This window comes from Pholcus phalangioides, unplaced genomic scaffold (assembly GCF_987345545.1).
Source record: "Pholcus phalangioides strain wild (caught in Gottingen) unplaced genomic scaffold, Ppha-v1.0 ptg000029l_1, whole genome shotgun sequence".
Classification (NCBI taxonomy): Eukaryota; Metazoa; Arthropoda; class Arachnida; order Araneae; family Pholcidae; genus Pholcus; species Pholcus phalangioides.
The window spans coordinates 5,909,827-5,931,213 of NW_028301619.1; the positions used below are offsets into that span (position 1 = coordinate 5,909,827).

The window sequence follows — 21,387 nt, forward strand, 5'->3', positions numbered from 1 at the left end:
TTGTGATGTCACAACCTCGGCGGACTGATACATTACGGCTTGTACTTCTAGGAGGCTTTGGTAGTTGGCGACATAGGCAGGAAAACGTTAAAATTTGCGATTTGGTAAAAAATCGTATTTTGAGAAGCAAAAGCGTATAATCATTAATTTGCTAAAATCGTACTAAATACGAAAAAATCGTAACGGTTGGCAGGTATTCACAACCATTGCATGTTCCAATCCCATCCCCCCTGCTTTCCTATTGCAAAGGAGAAGGGGGGGTTTTTTTTTCTCTTTTTTCTCCCTCTTTATATTGGGGGGAAGCTTCCTCTTATTTTTCTAGGCAATGCTATTCATCACCATGGAGAATGCCTATTCTAAGAAAGATCATCCCTGCAAAGAAAAAAATAAGGACTTTTTAAGGAGTGGCTGCAAAAAGTACGGAGTTATAAGGGCCCTTTTGGAGGGAAATGAAAAGTTAGGACTTTTTAAGGAGTTTGTAGGGATGTGCGAACCCTGTGAAAATATGGCAAAACTGATAAGTTGAAACAGGATGTTCCAAAAACCAACCGCAGGTAATACTATTAAAAATAAAATTTGAGTGGGTATATATATTAATATATATGATGAATTCGAACCCACAACCTTCATTACACAAATCCCATGCTCTAACCATTACACTGACTGGCATATGCAGATCGCAAGTAAAATTAGGTATATCTATCATTAAATGTTGCCATTGGTGCCAATAAGTATGTCGCGCATGCGCATTACATTGTGGCTCGAAGTCATGATCAGGTGTTACGATCTAGTGACGAAATACATTACAATGGTTTTGGCTGCAAAACAAAGTACTGCATTGTGTTAGGCTGAACACACTGCAGCGAGGAGGCAATTAATGAAAAGTGAAACACTGATAGCAAAAAAGCATGAGAGATCAAGGTCGTGGTGTTTTTGCTAAAAAAAAGTGACCAGTTTCTAAAAAAAGTGACCCGTGCAGAGTCCTGATTTGCTGCAGAGGGGTTTGTTGTTATATTGAGTATTGTTGCAGTGTATTTCAAATCAATATGAATTCGATACATCTGTCGCACAGACAACAAACAAAATACATCCATCTGGCTGATAATTTTAACTGAGAGGCTCATTTTTGGGATAGGACTGATATTACGAGCACACAATCGAAAAATATAAAAATAATCAAGCAAGAGTTTTTTGGTTAGTTCTTATTTTTGAGGAAATAAATATTAACTCAACTCATTCACACTTGAGCCAAAACTATAAAAAAAATTTGCAATTGATTTATACTTCAAAAATTTTAGTTTTTTTTAAACTAAGGTTGATATCTTTACTAGGACCATTTGAGTTAAAACCTAAGGCACCTAACTTGAAAAAGAATCATTTAAAACCATTAAAAATGAGGTATACGTTTACCTATGGAGAGAAGAGGTAAAATTTCTTGGTTTTTATTGGAATGACAGATCAATAGGGGTGGCTCAAAACATTTTCACCAATTTATATCTTTTCAGCACCCCTACCATGTATGAACCAGAGAAAAAAAGACAATGAAAACGTGCAGATTAAAAAAACATCTGTTGGGTACTGGGCAGAAGAGAGGGACAAAAATACCATATATTTAAATTTCAAGTCTACAATAATAAATATATATTTTTTCCATATAGATATCAACAATAAGAATAAAAAAAACCATTTGATAGCAGTGCAATGACCATACCATTTTGATTGTGCAGAGGCAGTGGGGGTTGCAGATAAAATAATTATTGAAGGAAGTCCATGCGTCAAAAAGTTTGAAAACTACTAGTATACACCACGAGCAATGGAATGAAATACTTATACACTGTTTAACGATGATCAAGGGAGCAGAGAAACATCCTAATAAATGACTTATTGCTATCAGTGGAACATAACAGTACAAAAAGTGTATTAGCACCCGAGAGTATTGTTATATACTCTCATAAAAGTTTTCATGTTAAAGAATATGTATCTGCAGTCACAGCCAGAAATTGTTTCTATATGGGAGGGGGATTAAATGGATAGGAAAATGAACTTTATCACGATTCCATTGTCTCAAATTTCAAGTGTGGGGCCAACCCCCCCAGATTTCCATGGTTACGCCTTGTGTATCCACTTATGCATTCCATTTAATACATTTCAACATACTATTTAGATAATTTAAATGATAAACAGTGTTTTGTTCCATGTAAAAAAATAATAGAGAACAAAACTATATATTTCTTCTAAGTCGCATAAAGTAGGCACCTAAGTCCAGGATCATAGCCAGAAATTTCATTCGGGGGGGGGAACCACTTTCATTTCGGGGAACCCAAGTGATAGAACACTTGGTTCGCGATAGAACATGATTTGGCTATCTTTTTCCCTTTTTTTTGGTCATTTTCTCACATTTCAGGGGGGACCAGACCCCCCCCCCCAACTATGGCCTTGCCTAAGTCGATGTTCGCAAAGAGGTTCTATAGGTAATACTGGAAGAAAAAATAATTTAAAAATGTCAAAATTAAAGTGAAGGGACTGAAATGAAACAGATTTCCCATAAGAGAAAAGTGAGATCAAGGTCTACGCTTGATTAACGTGCTTTTTTACTGTGCATAATAGTGCAAATGTTTCTCTGAATAACTTTGTATCAAATCTTTGATTTTACTTCAGTTCAAGGACTTAAATCCATAATACAATCTCCATAACATTTGATAAAATATACTTTCAGTATTTATGAAAATGTATACAAAATATAATATATGAATTTTAGCTCAACTTCAAGAAGTAATGACCAGTGAAACAGATTATAATAGTGAAACTACAATAATCAAAATAAAATACATTCAAAAAAGTTATTCAATGAAAACCACTTTAAAATGTTATAAAATTGCTTTACAGTCTGCTAACAATTTTCAAACATATTCTATGAAATTTTACAGACAGCTCGAGACATCAGATTGCACTTCACTCTTAAACATAGAAGGAATAACTTTGGAATCATTAGTCAAATTAAACACAGTAGGAAAGGGAATGCCTCTTGACAACCTGTGAAATGCAGTGGAGACTTTTGGGCATTGTGTGTGAAAACAATCCAGTTTCTTTTATTCTTCACAGGCTCTATGCAGTGCCGTTAGTTGGTTGTTTTCCCACTTTGAGGAGCAAATGTATGTGTGGCTCTTTCATTTGAAAAAGTATCTCCACAAAAAAGAGCAATCAAGACACAAGACATTTTTAATCCGCTCATAATACACACAGGCAAAATAACCTGCCGAATTGCTACTTCTGAATTCAGATGACAGATTGCAATACTTATCAAACACATAACATGCATATTTCAGAAACTAACATGTTAGGTTAGTTTCCACACAAAAGATTCCAGTCTGCTTGTTAGGAAATTCTTCTAAGCCATGTTCATAACATGCATGTGTTGTCTGGTAGTAGCTTGGCAGCCCATTAGAGTTGAAAAACTAATTTCCAGCTCTCCTTTGGAATTTCTGTTGAGATACGTCTTCATAAGTTTCATCACAATTTGAATGAGACTGAAGGTCCTGCTGTTTAACACATATGCATGCATAAAAAGACCATGGTGCGACAGAAAAAGTAAGAAATACACAGCTAGTAAGAAAATTTTAGGAGGAAATATTAAATCAGACATTTAGAAAAAAAAAGAAAATGCAAACATTCCCTTGTTTCCTTCATGACAAAACAATAGAATTTAAAAAAGAAGAAAACAAAAGAAAAAGAAAAAAATCAAAAGATAAACCCAGACAAAAAAGGAAAGCGAGAAGAAATCAAACTGCTAAGAAAATTTCATAATGAAGCAAGAAAACACTAAAAACCAGTTTGAAAAAAAGACAGACACAAACAAATAAGAGTAAAAGGAAGAAATAAATATGGAAAATTTACAAAAGAAAAATTCTTTGTAATGTCGAGAATAAAAATGTAGGAAAAATACCAAAGAAAACATCACAATGAAAAATAAGTGAAAAACCAAAATAAAAATACTTTGGCTTTCATTTCAAAAAAGAGGCTGAGAGAAAAAGAGCAAAGAGAAAAATTATAAGGTAAAGAAGAAAATATCCAAAATAGTACAGGAAAATCACAAAATAGTGCGAGAAAAATGACAAGCAGTGCGAGAAAAATGACAAGCAGTGCGAGAAAAATGACAAGCAGTGCGAGAAAAATGACAAGCAGTGCGAGAAAAATGACAAGCAGTGCGAGAAAAATGACAAGCAGTGCGAGAAAAATGACAAGGTAGTGCGAGAAAAAGCAGGAAAAAGGCAGACAAAAATGAAAGCGAGAAGAAATCAAACTGAAATAAAATTGCAACTAGCAACAAAGGTGAAAAATCATGACTAATGGAATCAAGGAGAAATTGGGAAGTAGTTCCACCAGCAAGGCCCCTAGAACACTCAGTCTTTGTTTCTTGTTGTATATGATATACAAGCACATTGCTTTTGTGTATTACAGTCTGGAATGTTTTCTGCTTGCTTATCATACAAGTACTGTGTGATGAACCTGAAAAGTAGAAAAATTATATTATTTATTTAATTATTTACAAAACTGAATTTAAAGTTTATTCAAAAATGACAGTTCTCAATGGAATGTGTTTAGATAAGTGAAAAGATCTCCTTGTAGTGAGTGATGGAGGAGTTTAGAGAATAACGATTATGTTGGCTTCACCAAAATAAACTATTACAAATCTTATAAACATATCATAATTTAAAGATTGTTGTTGCGCATGTTTTTTCCACAATGACAATGAAAGTGTGTGGAAGGTTTTTCGCCAAACTAGCTTAAATCTCTCCAAACATTAACAGCTTCGCATTACAGTGCATCCCTCTAGCGACTTGGTCGCGATTAAGAGAAACATTGTGATGCAGTACAAATTTGAGATGTATACAATGCAGGAATTATACAATAAAACAGAAAAGAATACGAGATACAGTACAAACAATATATGTAAAATTACACCAGTAACATTTGAAAATGAACTTGTAAATCAATAATAAGTGCAAAATGGGTGAATTGGAAGAGAAAAAATATGAATGAAAGCAAATAATAATTATTAAACACTATGCATTATGAATGATCACTATGCATATACAATGAAGAGCCAAAAAAACTGGTACACCTGCCTAATATCGTGTAGGGCCCCCGCGAGCACGCAGAAGTGCCGCAACACGACGTGCCATGGACTTGACTAATGTCTGAAGTAGTGCTGGAGGTAATTGACACCATGAATCCTGCAGGGCTGTGCATAAATCCGTAGGAGTAAGAGGGGGTGGAGACCTCTTCTGAACAGCATGTTGCAAGGCATCCCAGATATGTTCAATAATGTTCATGTCTGGGGATTTTGATGGCCAGCGGAAGTGTCTAAAGTCAGAAGAGTGTTCCTGGAGCCACTTTGTAGCAATTCTGGACGTGTGGGGTGTCTCATTGTCCTGCTGAAATTGTCCAAGTCCGTCGGAATGCACAATGGACATGAATGGGTGCAGGTGATCAGACAGGATGCTTACGTACCTGTCACCTGTCAGAGACGTATCAGGGGTCCCACATCACGCCAACTGCACACGCCCCATTACCATCACAGAGCCTCCACCAGCTTGAACAGTCCCTGTTGACATGTAGGGTCCATGGATTCATGAGGTTGTCTCCATACCCGTACACATCCATCAGCTTGAAGCAATTGGAACCGAGACTTGTCAGACCAGGCAACGTATTTCCAGTCCTCAACAGTCCAATGTCAGTGTTGTCGGGCCCAGGCGAGGCGTAAAGCTTTGTGTCGTGTAGTCATCAAGGGTACACGAGTGGGCCTTCGGCTCCGAAAGCCCATATCGATGATGTTTCGTTGAATGGTTCGCACGCTGACACTTGTTGATGGTCCAGCATTGAAATCTGCAGCAATTTGCGGAAGGGTTGCACGTCTGTCACGTTTAATGATTCTCGTCAGTGGTCGTTGGTCCCGTTCTTGCATGATCTTTTTCTGGCCGCAGCGATGTCCTAGATTTAATTTTTTACTAGATTCCCGATATTCACAGTACAATCGTGAAATGGTCGTCCGTGAAAATCCAAATTCCATCGCTTTGTCCCATCTCTCGTGCGCCGACTATAACACCACGTTCAAACTCACTTAAATCTCGATAACCTGCCATTGTAGCAGCAGTAACCGATCTAACAACTATGCCAGACACTTGTTGTGTTATATAGGCGTTGCCGACCGCAGCGCCGTGCTCTGATTGGTTCCATATCTCTTTATTTGCATACGCATGCCTGTACCAGTTTTTTTTGGCTCTTCAGTTTATATGCACTATATATATACACTATGCATATATATGATCAGCAACTCCTAGCCTCCGCAGGCTAGTCGTGATGTTCAAGTACATGTGGCTTGCAGATCACTTTTGGAAGCTGATTGTAGGCCAAGGTTACATTTTAATAACCAGTGGTAAATGGTCCATTATCTCTAATTTTGATACTGCTGTTTCATATCTAATCCAGCTTTGCGTTTCGAATGAAAATGTGATCTAAACATGCTGACTTTCTTGGTGTATTTATGTATGATAAAAAACCAAAAAAATTCAGACACGCGAGACTCATGTACTTACTCATTACTGTCCGTATCCAACTTCAATATATCTATATTAATATCTCCAGCAGATATTTTTATACCTTAAAATTACTAATAATTGATCTGAACCCATTTGTATAATTCATTCGAGAAAAATGAGATCTGTAAACTAAAATTATGCATAGATCTAGCATTTCACTGTACAAATATAAGCCTTCAGCTGTATTCATATTCAAGACAGTACTTAAAAATGAATATTTGTTATTTACATATGCAATAATGCCTCCTGATCTATTTCCTACCTTCAAAAAAACTGTTACAACGAGAAATATTGTACAAATCAGTTTCATGAGCTTTGATCCAAATCTCAGACAGTAATACAACATAAATGGAACTACTAATTTTTCTAAATGTAATAAATTGTTAAAATTTTCATGGGCTCTTCTAATATATTTACATGCAATATATTGAAAGTTTCAGAACTGTTTGAAAAACTCACTAAATCATTGAATGTTTCAAGGCAAGGTGAATTGATATATCATTTATTCCGGGGAATTCTGCTGTTGATTAATTTTACACAAGTCACTTATATCACGAATATAATAAAGTTTTTCACCCTGCCTTTTCCTCAGCAATACCTTGCCGTCTCTCACCCATGCAAAGTCAAAATCGTTGAATTTCCGAACATGATAAAATCTGTCTTTGAGAGTCTTAGCAAGATGTTCATTTATGAATAACTTTGAATCACCATAACGTTCATCGATTTCACTTGCATTTAGTCCTTTCTTGCTTTGGATAGCTTCGATTCATTCATCTCTATCCCGGAGTCTCTAAATCGGACAACAATTGGTCTAATCTTATTTTTGTTTATCGTGGTTACCCTATGTAGCTTCATTATATCACTCGGCTGTTTAGACACGTTTAAAGTTTTACCAATTTTAATCACTATTTTCATCACATCCTCCCCCCCCCTTTCCTTCGACATTCTCCGTATCTTGATGTTGCTTGACGTCGATAGTAATTCTATTTTATCCAGTTCATCGTAAATGTTCTGGATTTTTTCCTTTAAAACATTATTTTCACTTCACAACTTTTCATTCAATCTTTTCATTGTCCGCAATTCTTTCTTTACCTCTGATAGTTCAGCTTTCATGTCCTTGAGTGTTTCATCATTGAACTCGATTTTCTCAATTCCGTCATTTTGGATTTCAACACACTGCATTCTTCAGAATTTTTTTTCCATCTGTTTAGTCATAATTTGGCAGTCTTCACAAATAATATAATGCAGCGGTTCTCAACCTTTTTTGACTCGGGGAGCACTTTTCAGTATATAATTTCTATAGCGGAATCCTGTTTGACTCAAGGAACCCTTTTTTGTACATAATTTTTATTGCAGAACCTCGTAGGCCTCTTATTTCTATCAAATTTACCGATTCATTTCATTTTCCTTGAGTTGCCACAGAGCCCTTAGGGAACCGCTGATAGTGTATTTTTTGAAGCTCATTTTTCAATCTTTGCTGATATTATGCAGTTAATACCCCGCCATTTTTGTTTCAGTTCAACAGACTTTTTTTAAATTTGAGTCCGTGGTTCTAACACATTTCGGATGAAAAAGCAGACGTGCCAACTTTTGAAATCCAGAGATTCTCCCGAGGGGGATCCCCCACCCCGGCACTCACAGACTCGATCAAAAAAAAAAAAAAAAAAATCACAAAAAAAAATATTTTTTTTTTAATCAATTAAGATCAAGTTACACCCCCCCCCCCAAGGAAGGTTCTGCATTGCTTATGAGCAGAATATAATTTCATGTCAGTCTTTCCGTGCAGAATAGAGAAATCACATCTACATACTGTTCATAAAATATGTGTTTCCTTTCGTGAATGCTATCAGTGATTCTATCTTGGGTATATGAACTCTTATAAGCTTTATATTTTAGCTTTATTATAGATTAAAGTTTTTTAGCTATAGAAGTCTTTCTGAACATGTTTAATTGGAAAAAACAATTTAAAAAACTCAAATTACAAAGCTGCCGACGAAAAAACGTGTTTACCGCATGGCTGTTAATGGAATACAATAACGATTATACAGGAATTTCGGTAATCAAGGGCTTCCCCCGATAAATGACTGCCGATAAACACTACGAAAACGAAGTCGCGTTTTTTCCAGTTGCTTAAATGCAGTCACAGAATTTTTTTTAAGGCTGCTCGATGGAAATGACCATGGCTGTCCTCTATGGGCATTTTCCCTAATGACGACGGAAATCATTGACGCCACGGCAACGTGAAAGTTCGTATAAAATCTAATTTTCTGCTAAAATCTGGAGAAATTTTAACAAATCCGGAGAGCAGGAGGAAGGATGAAAAATCGGGAGAGTTGGCAGGTCTGAAAAAGGATTCACAACCAGAAAATGAGAATACCTCCTTCCCTTTCAGTACTTCGCCTTCACAAATTGAACATGTATCCACCATTGCTACGATTGATCAAAATAGATATATAAACATAAATATCAAAAACTCTGTGGACGTCATTCACAAAGACATCACATATGTCTATGGATTAATTTTATTTCATTGACATACTTAGAGATAAATACTTCTCTATTTCCAAGGTCTATACTTCTCTATTGAAAGGTCTATACTTCTCTATTGAAAGGTCCCAAACCCAACATCAATGTTGGATTTTGAGAAAGAGTTGGAGGTTTTCAATGATAGGGATAATAAAGTGAGAATTGTAAAAAAATGTAAAAACACTGAATGGAATCTTCAAAAGATCAATATCTAAAATCGCATTGTTGCCATTAAAAAGGTTTCAATAGAAAAAAAAAAATCATTAGGTTTCCACCTTGAAATTAATTATAATTGTATAATATTTATATGTAGCTAAAGCCTATATAAATGCATTTGTATTTTATATAGTTAATTTTTTTATTTCACAAATATGATATCTATACTGCACCACATTTTGTTGATATGCGAATTTAGTTAATGTATCTCGTTTCTGTATTTTCGTATTGTATTTATTGAAATTAATATTTCAACGCTGGGTGGTATGTTAGGCCCAACATATAGGACTATGAGTTGGCTGTAATTTTATATGCCAACTGTAGCAAGCGTTTTTCTGTGACAGTCCTATGGAAAAAGAACAAAATAAGTCGTTAACAGGAAAGGAGACGAGTAATAGGCTCTCCCTTTAAAAATTAAAGTTAAGCAACCATAAAAGTATAAATTAAAGTTAAAGTAACTATAGCATAGCTGAAAACTTTTGAAAATGAAAATTAGGGAGATTTTCACACGAACCCGTATTTTATACACTGGTGAAATAAATTAAGAGAATTTGCATATTTTATCGAATTTCATGAAAAGAACTGAACTGAATGTAAAACCACTGCTTCTAGACAAAAATGCAAATCTTGTATGTCAAACATGTAAGTGTACGCATAGCCAGTAGAGAAACAGGCTTTATAAGCGCGCATAAGTTAAGACGCATTTCGTTCGCTAGCACACCTCGGCAAATTTCTTGGTGTTATTTTGCAGCAATCGATTAATTTCAAATTGTAACAGTAAAAATGAGTAACCACCAACGTTTAGATGATGGAATGAGGTGGGGAGGCTAGAAACAGGCCAACCTTATGTCCAGATTTGTAGAGAGTTCAATTTAACGCCCAGCGTTGTGTGTAACTTATGGAAACAGTTCCAGGATACATCGAGAGAAAGCCTGGGCAAGGTCATCCAAGAAGATAGTCATTTGTCGATTATAGCGAGGCGTAACAGGAGTGCTACAGCTTCTCAGCTCTCTCGTGACTTGTATGCAGCCACAGGAACCCGTGTATCAAGGGTGACTGTTTCCAAAAGACTTCATGAGAAAGGGTTGTTTGCAAGAAGACCTGCTGTTTGCGTCCCGCTCACTTCTACAGACAGGATAATCAGTTTATCATGGTGCAGAGAGCATAGAGATTAGAATATGGATCAATGGGCGACCGTTCTCTTCACTGATGAGTCCCGGTTCAGCCTAAGCACCAATTCTCGCCATACGTTCATATGGAGAGAACCAGGGACCCGCTACCTACCTCTCCAATGTCCGCGAAATCGACCATTATGGCGGAGGAGGTTGAATGGTCTGGGAAGACATCATGTTGGAAGGCCGCACACCTCTCCATGTCTTTGAAAGAGGCACTGTGACTGGTGTGAGGTATAGGGATGAGGTCTTGGAGCCCTATGTTAGCCTTTTCCGGGGTGCAGTTGGCCCTGAGTTCATTCTAATGGACGATAACGGGAGGCCACATAGAGCTCTTCTGCTCGACGATTTTCTAGAGAGTGAGGACACGCACGATCATGCGTGTGCATTACAATTATTGAATGGTTATTTGTTTTGTATTGTATCAATGTATGTACATATCATATTTCATTAAAATCGGTACAATAGTTCTAGAGATAATCGTCCAAGTCTGCAAATTCTCTTAATTTCTTACACCAGTGTAGTATAATCACTCACTAATGAATACAAAAGAGATTTTTCCAAATAAAATAAGGATTTTCCACACATAAAAGTATATGCATAGAGAATAAAATCCCTACTCAGAAATTGAAGCCAAATAAAATAGGGATTTTACAGACATGAAAGTTAAACCCTTGGGAATAAAATCCCTATGCAAAAAACAAGTGAAATTGGAGGCAAAAACTTCAATGGTGATCTAAAATATATTGTGTTCAATCCAGGGTTGGCAAGGTTTTGGACAGTATGGTAAAAACAAAACTGTCCAAAACCTCCTATTTATAACTATAAGTGAAAAAACTTTGCAATTTGATGTGAAGAGGTAACTTCTATAATCAAATAATAAACTTTATATTATATAAATTATGTTATTAAAATTACATTAAATATAATGAAATTTTGAAATTCAAAACAGTATGAGCAAAGGGTTATATGACTGATATCAGGTTATCAAACAATTGAAAACTGAACTGTCTTGAGGTTAAATATTAGATTTATGGTAACATAAAAGATACAAGAATGGGATAGAAATTTGTCACATGAAAATTAGAAAAAAGCAATAGATATGACTACAGAATGTAATTAAACTTACGTAATAATCGAGCACTTATAATCAAGTACAGCTGCACCTTTTAACATTCGATAACACATAACTAATTATCTGTGACAAGATGATTTCTAAGATAACAAAATTTGAAAATATTCTTTCAATTGATGCATAACTTGGGGGACATGAAAATAAAAAAACATGTTAAAGACAGTCTTTTGATAAGCCTTCTTCCAGTGTTTTTCTTATTGCTGTTGTCCCCCATGTGATAGAATTGTGAATATAGCTTGAATTTATTCAGTGAAATATTAGCTTCTAGCCTCATAAGAGCAACAATTTAAATTTAAAAAAAATTTTGGGTTGATCTTGAAGTTTTTATCATGTAGGTGTAATCAGTGTTTGTAAAATTGTGTTCTGTTAGTCATGTGTAGGTGCTACAAAATGGCCTCATTTTCTTCGGATATTTTCCTTTATGTATAATTAGTTTTTGAAAATTGAGAATGTAAAATAGGAAGTTCAGTTTTGAAAAGTCAAAATAAAACAATTTGCATTAAATAAACACTACACCACTAATATTTATTCACATCATTATATTGGTATCTAATAAAAAATATTTGTTAAGTTTCAAAATAATGCAATGATTATAACTGTGACTATGCGTATTTGGTACCTTCAATATAATGTGATTTTTAAAGATAAATGTTTGGACAGATTCAGCAGGGTTTTGGACAAGCACTGTCCTAAATACAGTAATAATCATACATGAAAAATAACATGTGAAGTAGAAATAACATTTACAACAAACTAAAAAATTGAAAACAGTGTTTATTTAAACAGTTATACGAGTGATATTAATTTACTATCAGATTTCCAGCCTGCAACTATAAATTTGATGAAACTTAGAAAAAAACCAAATGATACCTTTTTGAAATATTTTTGATTTAGTTAGTTTTATTTTCTGCTAGTATTTTTTTTAATATGTTAGTATCATGGGAAACTCCCCCCCCCCCAAAAAAAAAACAAAGGTTTCCACATAACATTTTGAAACTTGAAGGTTTTTGACACTTTGGACGTCCAAAACCGCAACCCTGGTTCAATCAGAAATGATGTGAACAAACATTTTGTGTGAATGACCCCAAAATTATCGGAAGATGAAGGAAAAAAGTATCAATTTTTGAAGAACACTGTCTTTTTGTGACACTTGCTTGATGTTTTTTTTTTTAATTTCACATGGGTGGTGTCAGTCTTTTTACCATGATCGATGTGTATGTCCTTAACACAACTTGTACAAAAAAGAAAAATTGATTAAATATTTTTTTGCTTATCAGTATTCATGTTTCGCTATTGCACATACATAACTTCAACGAAAGAGGAAGTTTTGACCACATGCACCTCACTATAGCCTAATCTTCAATTATTATCCAGGATTATTGGCTAAGCTATTTCCCTACGCAATAAGACAAACAACTTTTCTTGTTACCATCAAAGGGTTTATAAAACTTCCTTAAAAAAGGAATTTCTCACTATTCCCCATTTACGACATATGGCCTCATTTCGAAAGGGAAAAAACAGAGGCAAAAGACTTTTTGCCACACAAGAAATTCCTTAGGGACTGTGTTCAGAAGCTGGGATTCTTTTTAAATGAAGTAAGGAATTTTTAGGGACAATTAGGGATTGTGATTTTCGTAAAAATTCGGGAGATTTAAGAACTTTTCGGGAGGTCGAGAGATGAAGCTAAAATTCGAGAGACGTGGCAGCTATGCTATAGGAGTACGTACTTTCAAACCGAGCACAACTCAGGTCTATCACCATTTATGGGCGATTTAAATGTGGTAAACCGAGCAGAGTGCAGTAGAACATTAAAAGGACACCCCTTCCCCTATAAAAAAAAAAAGTAATTCTCGTACGAAAGTGAGGATGAACCTATTGGGACTGAGAAATGATCTTTCAAACTAAACTTTTTTAATGTTGTGCTTGACAAAGCGATCACATCACTGAAAAAAAGGTTCCAACTTATGGAAAACCACAGCAAAACCTTCGAATTTCTTTATCAAATAGACAATCTACGAACATGAGATAAAGATTTGAAAAGAAAGCGTATTTGAATCTTGAAACTGTCCAGTGATAAAGAACAACATGGCACTGATGGACATGCTTTCCACAAACTCCAAATATTTACAACTGTAACGTTGACCTCCTGTATCTCTCCAGCCCCAAAGCCTTATCTTCTATCACAAATGGCTATGTGGATTTATTTCCAAACGTTTTTGAGAGCTTTAGAATACTGCTCACTCTTTTAATATCAGTGGCCAAAGTAGATTTTCAAAGTTGAAATTAATAAAGACTTATTTAATGCTATGGCGTCGATAGCCATCACTATCAGATGAAGCGGGAGAGTTCCAATTTCCAGCCCAATATAATATAATAGTAAGAAAAAAAGGAAAAGGGGACTTAAGCCATTTAAATTGTACAAAACATGCTCTTTCGCCTCCATCAACACTCCTTAATTTTATGGCCACTTACTTAAAGGGCCCCTTCAAAGTTTGCGTAATAGCCGTTCCGTATTCTTCTTTTCTCTCTTCCCCCCTATAACACTGAAATTGAAATCTCTTCATCAGTGTATTACCACCTGCAGGCCATTGACTTTATGGCTGACTTTCTTTGCTTCCTCTCTACTTTTCTTTTCCTTCTTTTTTTTGTACCCCCCCCCCCCACAGAAAACGTCTTCCTCCCATATGCTTCGAAAGATCGTAAGGGGTGAACCTGACCAATGATGTTAATATTAATACTAATTTGTACCTACGTAATCCTCATCACCCAATGGAAGGATCTTTCTTTGAAGCCGGACTACCAATTAGAAATAGGGGGTTGGTACCCCTCAAAACTTTACTTTTTGGAATCTTTGAAAAAATTGAAGCATTTTTGATTAGTGCAAGCTAGAAATCAAGTTGAGAAAAAAGATGTAGTCAGATTTTTGTTTTTAGACATTGAAATTCGATTCCCATCAGGACGGCGATCATCCGTGACAAAAGGGATGGAGGAAAGAAATTCTTACCACATTTAAGTAGATTATGGGGGTTTAGTTAAAACCTAAATTATGAGGATTTAACAGGGGGCAGATGGCGAAATTAGGTATAGAGAGTGATTAAAAGAGAGTTATTCCAACATCAAGTTAAAATTATTATAATTGAACATATAGTATTCTGTCTATGTATTTATGCAGATTTTGGTATCGCGGAAATGGATTTTTTTAATTGACTTTTTATTTGTGTTTTTTCAACTTTTTTTCAACAAGTTGCAATGATTCTGCTTAACATTTTATGATAAAAAACACACTTCCAAGATTATGATAGTTTAAATATTCCATTCTATTCACTGTCTACAACTGGAATTTCACATGGCAGATTGTGCTGAAAAATGTTTCCCCTGTTTTGAATTGAATGAAATTTGCAGTGGTTAAATAACCAGCAGTAAAAGAATATTAGATAATATGGAATGAAAGTATCATGTAACATCGACCCATAAAAATCACACGCATAAAATAAAGTTATTAGAAATATTTGGAGGGAGGGTTCACACCATATATTTCAACAGGTTTTATGGAGATCCAGTGGCAAATGTGGGAGCTCAAACCCACGTACAAAATACAAGTTTACGCCTATGATAATAAGATTAAAACAATTAACAAATACTTTATTAAAAATTGATACATACGTTTCAATCTCCTAAAAGCGATTGACATGATCATTTCCAGTCGAGGTAATATTATAACCAACATCACGTAACTTGCAGCGAGAACCAGAGCTAAACCAATCCAACCTGCCTGGCTTGTGGACAGGAAATAGTGATAAAAATTTTATTGGAAGGCACCACGAATTTTGACTTGACTGGCTGCACTTGAAGTAGTATTGAGGATCGAGCGCGCTACCTGGTAGTCAGAGATAGAAATAACTGTCAACAGTCTAAAACTGACCATATTTACTCGAGAGAAAATACGGGAATATAGGGATGATAAATAGGGAAAATACAGTCAACCATGGCCCCCACATCCTGGAGCAGGGCCCCTAGGATGGGACTTTTGGCGGGCCCCCAGACCAGACTTTTCATGGGCCCCTTCATAGTGAATTCATAGTGAATTTATGGTGTGAAAAAACAAAAAAATGATGAAAATCGTCCCGGGCCCCAGGGCTGGAACCCTGTCAGCCTCCCCCTTGTGGAGGCCATGCAGTCAACCCTCGATTTACGAACGGATACGTTTGCGAACAATTCGGTTTACGAATCAGTCTTGGTTTACGAACATACAAAAACGACCGAATCTAGAAGGAAGGTTATTTCAGAAGTCTGTGGTCAAGTGGCTATTTTTTTTTTCGGGAAGAGAAGAATTAGTTAAATAATTCGGTTCCATCTGAGTTCACGTCTCCAAATACGACCAGGGCCGGCGCCAGACATGAGGTGACAAGGCAGCCACCTAGGGGGCATGATTACGGGAGAGCGGCATTTTTTATGACAGATTTAGTATGACAGTGTTTTCACTCTCGCGAATTTTTATGCATCGGAATAATTTTCCTGGGTTTATACGGGCTCCTACCTGGCAGTATCTTGTGATTCTCTTTTTGTTTTTCACACTACAAATTCATAATAGAGGGACCAGTGAAGAGTGACCTGGGGACCACACCAAAGGTCTCAGCCTAGGGTGTCCAGAACCAGAACCAGAATAAAAATTTTAAGGGGATGCCTGGCCCTTATGCGGGCCATATATTCCCCATACAGGCTGGGGCCTATCGCGTCCCCCTGATGAAGGGATAGACAAGTGAGTAATGTATGTATTTTTATGTAGTGAATGTATGTGGGAGGAAAGGTCATCATCATCATGATCCCCCGTAAGGGGGCGCCAGTTCTCACAAGGAGAACAATAATATATATATTTAATCTGCACCCATCGTTATGGCTACTCGCTTTAATCGCTGCGCAGATGGCGAGGAAATGATGAAGGGGGTATGGACCACTACCACAGTGGCTTCCGGGACCCCAATTGAACAGTTAAATCAATGTCAATGTCAATCATCCATTTTTTTTTTTTTTGTCATATTCGGGAGAAAATTTTTCGATTAAATTAATGGTTCTTGGTTTTAACACTCTTTGCAGGAAAAATGCCGGCACAACCTCAGATGTTAGTATTAACATGAGAAGTGAGATAGCGAAGTTGAAGCAGTGAAGAAAATGTTTTTTCGATGGTACAATGCGACATTTCGATTTGGCAAAACCAGCTGTGGTGCAGGAGAGCCTGGGAGGTGAGGAGAAAAAGAGGGAGATAGAGAAAAAATGTTAGTATGTTAGGGGGGGGGAAAGAGAGTGACAAAGGAAAGGGGGAGAGAAGCAAGAGGTGAAAAAGGGGGGGGGGACACTGGCAAGTGACTCAGTTGTATACTTATCACAATTTGAAATGAGCAAAACAATTAAGAGCGGGGGCGAAACGATTGAAAGCCACGAGAATTACGATTTTCAGTGCTGCCATCTATGAGAGTTCAAGCGAACTAGGTTATGTCCCAGCCGAGATCAGTAAACTGTCTTGGATGACGATATTTCCTTCGTTCACCAGGGTCATAGTCAACGATGGCCCGTATGTGGGCGTGTTCAGACTCGAGCATACGGTTAAATTGAGCTTCGTTCAGTTGAAGAATATATGGGAGAAGAAGTGGGAGGTCCAGATCCGAACAAATGTTTACGTTCCTGATAAAGCGTGGTGCTTGTAGTAGGCGACGTAAGGCCTTATTTTGTTGTTTCTGTAATATTGTGATGTTGCCCTTGCGGGCCACTGTCCATACTGGTGATGCGTACAGCATTGTGGGTCGAATTATTGATTTGAAAAGGATAAGTTTATTTTTAACGGTGAGTTTTGCGTTGGGAAAGGTTATTTTATTTAGCATACCTATGATTCCTGTTGTTTTGTTTCGGCCGTGGGCGATGTGTTCTCGAAAAAGCAATTTTTTATCAAGGGTGACACCCAGGTATTTAACTGTTTGTTTTGGTTCGAGACGTTGTCCTTCAAAACGGAGGGGGACACGAGGCAGCTTTGTTTTCCTAGAGAACCAGGCGAAAACACATTTGTTAACGTTCATGATTACGTCTGATTCTAAGCACCATTGTTCTATCTTTTGTGCCTCGTCTTGAAGGTTCCAAAGGGCGTATGATGCATTTCTTGCCCCACAGAGGGCGACTGCGTCGTCGGCAAAAAATGCTAAGATTCCGCTCCGGGGGGATGGAAAATCATTGATGTAAATGAAAAACAATTGTGGGCCGAGGACGCTTCCCTGGGCGACCGAGGCAGTGATGTTTCGTTTCGTTGAGAGGACTTCATTTTGTTTTACTTGAAAGGTGCGTTGTGTGAGGTAGCGAAAAAAGAAAATTATGAAATGCGGTGGAAAGTTAAGGTTAATGAGTTTGTGAAGAAGTGTGGCGAAATTACATTTATCGAATGCTTTCGATATGTCGCAAAAAAGTGCAGCCACGGAGTCGTTATAATTGAAGGAATTTGTTATATATTCGGTTACCCGGAGCAGTTGCGTAACACATGAGTGCTCCGGGCGAAAGCCGTGTTGTTCTGGCCGAATTATGTTGTGTTGCTTGTTATATTCTGACAGGCGGCTTGCTACGATTTTTTCAAAAAGTTTTGAAAGACAAGGGAGGAGGCTGATCGGTCTAAAACTCTGGGGGCTGAGGGGGTCGGCTCCTTGTTTGGGAATCGCTTTGACTATAGCGTGCTTCCAGGGGGATGGGAAGTAACTAGTGGCGAGGCAACAGTTAAATATATTTGTAATAGAAGAAATTATGTTCGGGGGGAGAGATTTTATTGCCCTGTTTCCGATTCCGTCGACTCCCGGTGATTTTTTGGGGGCGAGTTGCTTGATGTACTGTATAATTTCATCGGTGTTTGTGAGGGACATATGGTCAGTGTTTTGTTGCAGATGACGATGTATGTAGGCGGAGCATCTCTGCCGATTTCGCCGTGACGTTTCCAGTGGTTGAACGCGATTGGCTGAAAATTGTTGTTGAAAGGTGTCGGCAAAGGTTTCAGCTATTTCAGCATCGTTAAAAATTATTGTGTTATCTTTTTTAATTTTATTGATTCTGGGATTTCTTGGTTTACAAATTCGCCACGCCTTCCATAGATTCCCGTTTTCAGATGTGGCATTACTTATGAATTCGGTGAAGCGATTATTTACAAAGTCATCAATTTCTTTTTTCAGCTGTTTCTGGAGACGGTTGACAAGCATTTTGTCTATACGACGTCTGTGTCGCTGCCATTTTCTCCTGATCCTGTTTTTGAAAGCAATTTTTTTCTGGATTTGGTGAGGGATTCCGAAACGGAGGTCATTCCCGACGATTTTGGCTGTGGAATCATGAAGGGCAGATTTAATTCTCTCGGTGATTTGGGTCACGGCCTGGTCTATGATGCTGGGTGATGGGGGCGAAGGCTCGAGAGGGGGATCCAAGGACAAGTTTTCCTGAAATTTACACCAGTCGGTTTGTTTGATAATACGTTTTGTTCTTGGGAGAAGGAGTTCTATCTCGAAGAAGACAGGGTTGTGTGGCGAATTTAGTAAGGGCGCTGTGTGTGTGGATATTTCGTGAATAAAATTTTTTGATATTCCGAAATCCAGGATATCACTCCGGTGTCCCGGGCAGTTTGGGAAGTGAGTGTCGACTGTAGTAGCGAGTATTTGGAGAAAGTGCCTAAGACAGTATGTCCGGAGTCTTCTTCCCTCGATGTTAGTTTGCTGGCTATACCATAAGTTACTCTTCGAGTTCCAGTCGCCCCCTACGAGAGTAGGGGTGCGATCGTTGAAGAGTGAATCCAGAAGTTGTGTATCAATTTTTTTGTTTGGTGGTTTATAAATGGCGCAAATATTAAATGTGAGACGGTGAACATGGACGGAGATAGCTATTGCTTCCATATCTGTGGAGGGGGGGAGGGAAACGGGGTGGCTGGGGATACCGTTTCTCAGGAAAATTGCTACGCCACCGCCTTGTGCGTGTGTTCGATCTTTGCGAAAGATGGTGTATCCTGGAAATTTAATTCTATTACTCGGGAGAAGCCAGGTTTCGTTGAGAAGAAGGGCGTCAATTTGAAGTCTAGTGGCGTCTGCGTGGAGTTCACGTAGGCTGTTTTTTATACCATTGCAGTTCCAGGCCATCACTAGAAATGGCCTGGGGGGGGGGCGACTCTTGTATTAGCTATTGTTTAAGTGCAGTTAAAAGTTCGATTAGGGCTGATATGGTGTCCTGAGAAAGTGTGGCAAGATGGGTTGCGATTTTTTCGTGAATGTTGATTTTGGGGGCGGGGGGCAACTGGTGGATGGGAGCGGGATCTGGGTTGTTTTCGGCGACTGTGTTGATCGGTTGGGTTGGGGGAGCAGTGGGTGTGGGCAGGAGGGCTGGCCGTGGGATTTGGGGGGGATGGGGCACTTTTGGGGGCGGCGGGGGCGAGTTGATTTTTTCTTGAGAGATGTCGATGTCACTGATACCGCTTATGTTGAGTCTGGGCCTCTGGTAAATAAGTTCATAGAGGCAAAGTTAGAATTTTTTTCGATTATTACATGTTTCTAGTTCGATTTCGAACTCCTTCTGGGATTTGATTGTAATCGTCTTTGCAAAGGGGGGGGGGGCGCCGGGTCTGATTATATCGTGCAGTTGTTTTTGTTTTTCAATATCGTTGTTGATTTTTTTGGGGGCAGCTGGTTCGTTGGGGATCATCCTGTGATATTGGGGGCGATCTGAGCGGAGAGTTGCTTGGGCGAACCTCGATGGGGGCCGTGCCCAATATAAATTCGTCGTCGATATCGTCGATGGGGGTGGCGCCTGGTAGCGCTGGGAATTCAAATGGATTGGGGGCGATTAATGTGGGTGATATCTTGGGTAGTATTGTTCTACCCCGGGCGTTTAATGCTTGGGGGCGGTTTTTGCACCCTGGGAAGGTGCTCGTGTGTTTGCCACCACAAAAGAAACATTTAAAAAAATTGTTGTCCCCTTTGCGTACGCACCTGACTGTTTCGTGGCCCCCAGCGCAGAAGGCACACACAGGCATATTTTTGCAATATGGGGCTGAGTGCCCCGGGGCCATACACCGCCTACATTGCAATGGGGAAGTCCCTCCTTTGAGTCGTTCTATCTCGATGGGGGCGCCTTCGATGTTTGTTATATTAGCAAAGTTTTTATTGTCGATGTTTACCTCCACGAGGAAAAGAGGGTATAATCTTCCAGTGGTATGATTTTTCATAGGCGATATTTTAATTGTTTCGATGCCCTGAGTGCGGAGGGCCTCCTCGATTTCAGTGGTTTTTACATTAGCGGGCAAGCCCCTTATTACGAACTTGAGCGTTGGTTCGCCCTGTAATTTGTACGTGTGGTATTTGAATTTTTTTGTGTCAAAATATTTAGTTACGGCGCGATGGTCTAATTCTGAGTAGGCTTGAAAGACGATTGAATTTGATGTGGGTTTTGCCTCGGGGGCGAACGTGCAGAGGGCTCTGACTGCGGCAAAATCGCGGAGCCAGTGGTCCCCCCATTTCGTTAGGATGATTGGTGGTATATTAAACTTTTTCCTCCCTGAAGTTTGCGCTGTAGAGGGGGGGGGGGTTTGAACTGGGGGCGACTGCGTTGTGTTCGATTTTTTATTTTGTTTTTTGTAAGTAACAGTTGTGAAACCGTCCTGGTCCACCTCTGGAGTGGTGTCCGTTTCATATTCCGCTAGGGACCCTGTTGAAGGGGGCGAACCTTGCGGGGGGGGCGA

At 38.2% G+C, this 21,387-nt stretch overlaps 1 long non-coding RNA gene across 1 annotated transcript; it reads right to left on the bottom strand.

Annotated features, from left to right (window-relative positions):
* Positions 1 to 3,201: 3,201 nt before the first annotated feature.
* LOC149067615 (uncharacterized) lies at positions 3,202 to 15,507 on the bottom strand. The gene is made up of 2 exons (XR_016195334.1): positions 15,312 to 15,507; positions 3,202 to 4,506 (listed from the first exon to the last, which is right to left on the bottom strand). It is a non-coding gene; the product is annotated as an uncharacterized LOC149067615 (long non-coding RNA).
* Positions 15,508 to 21,387: the final 5,880 nt, after the last annotated feature.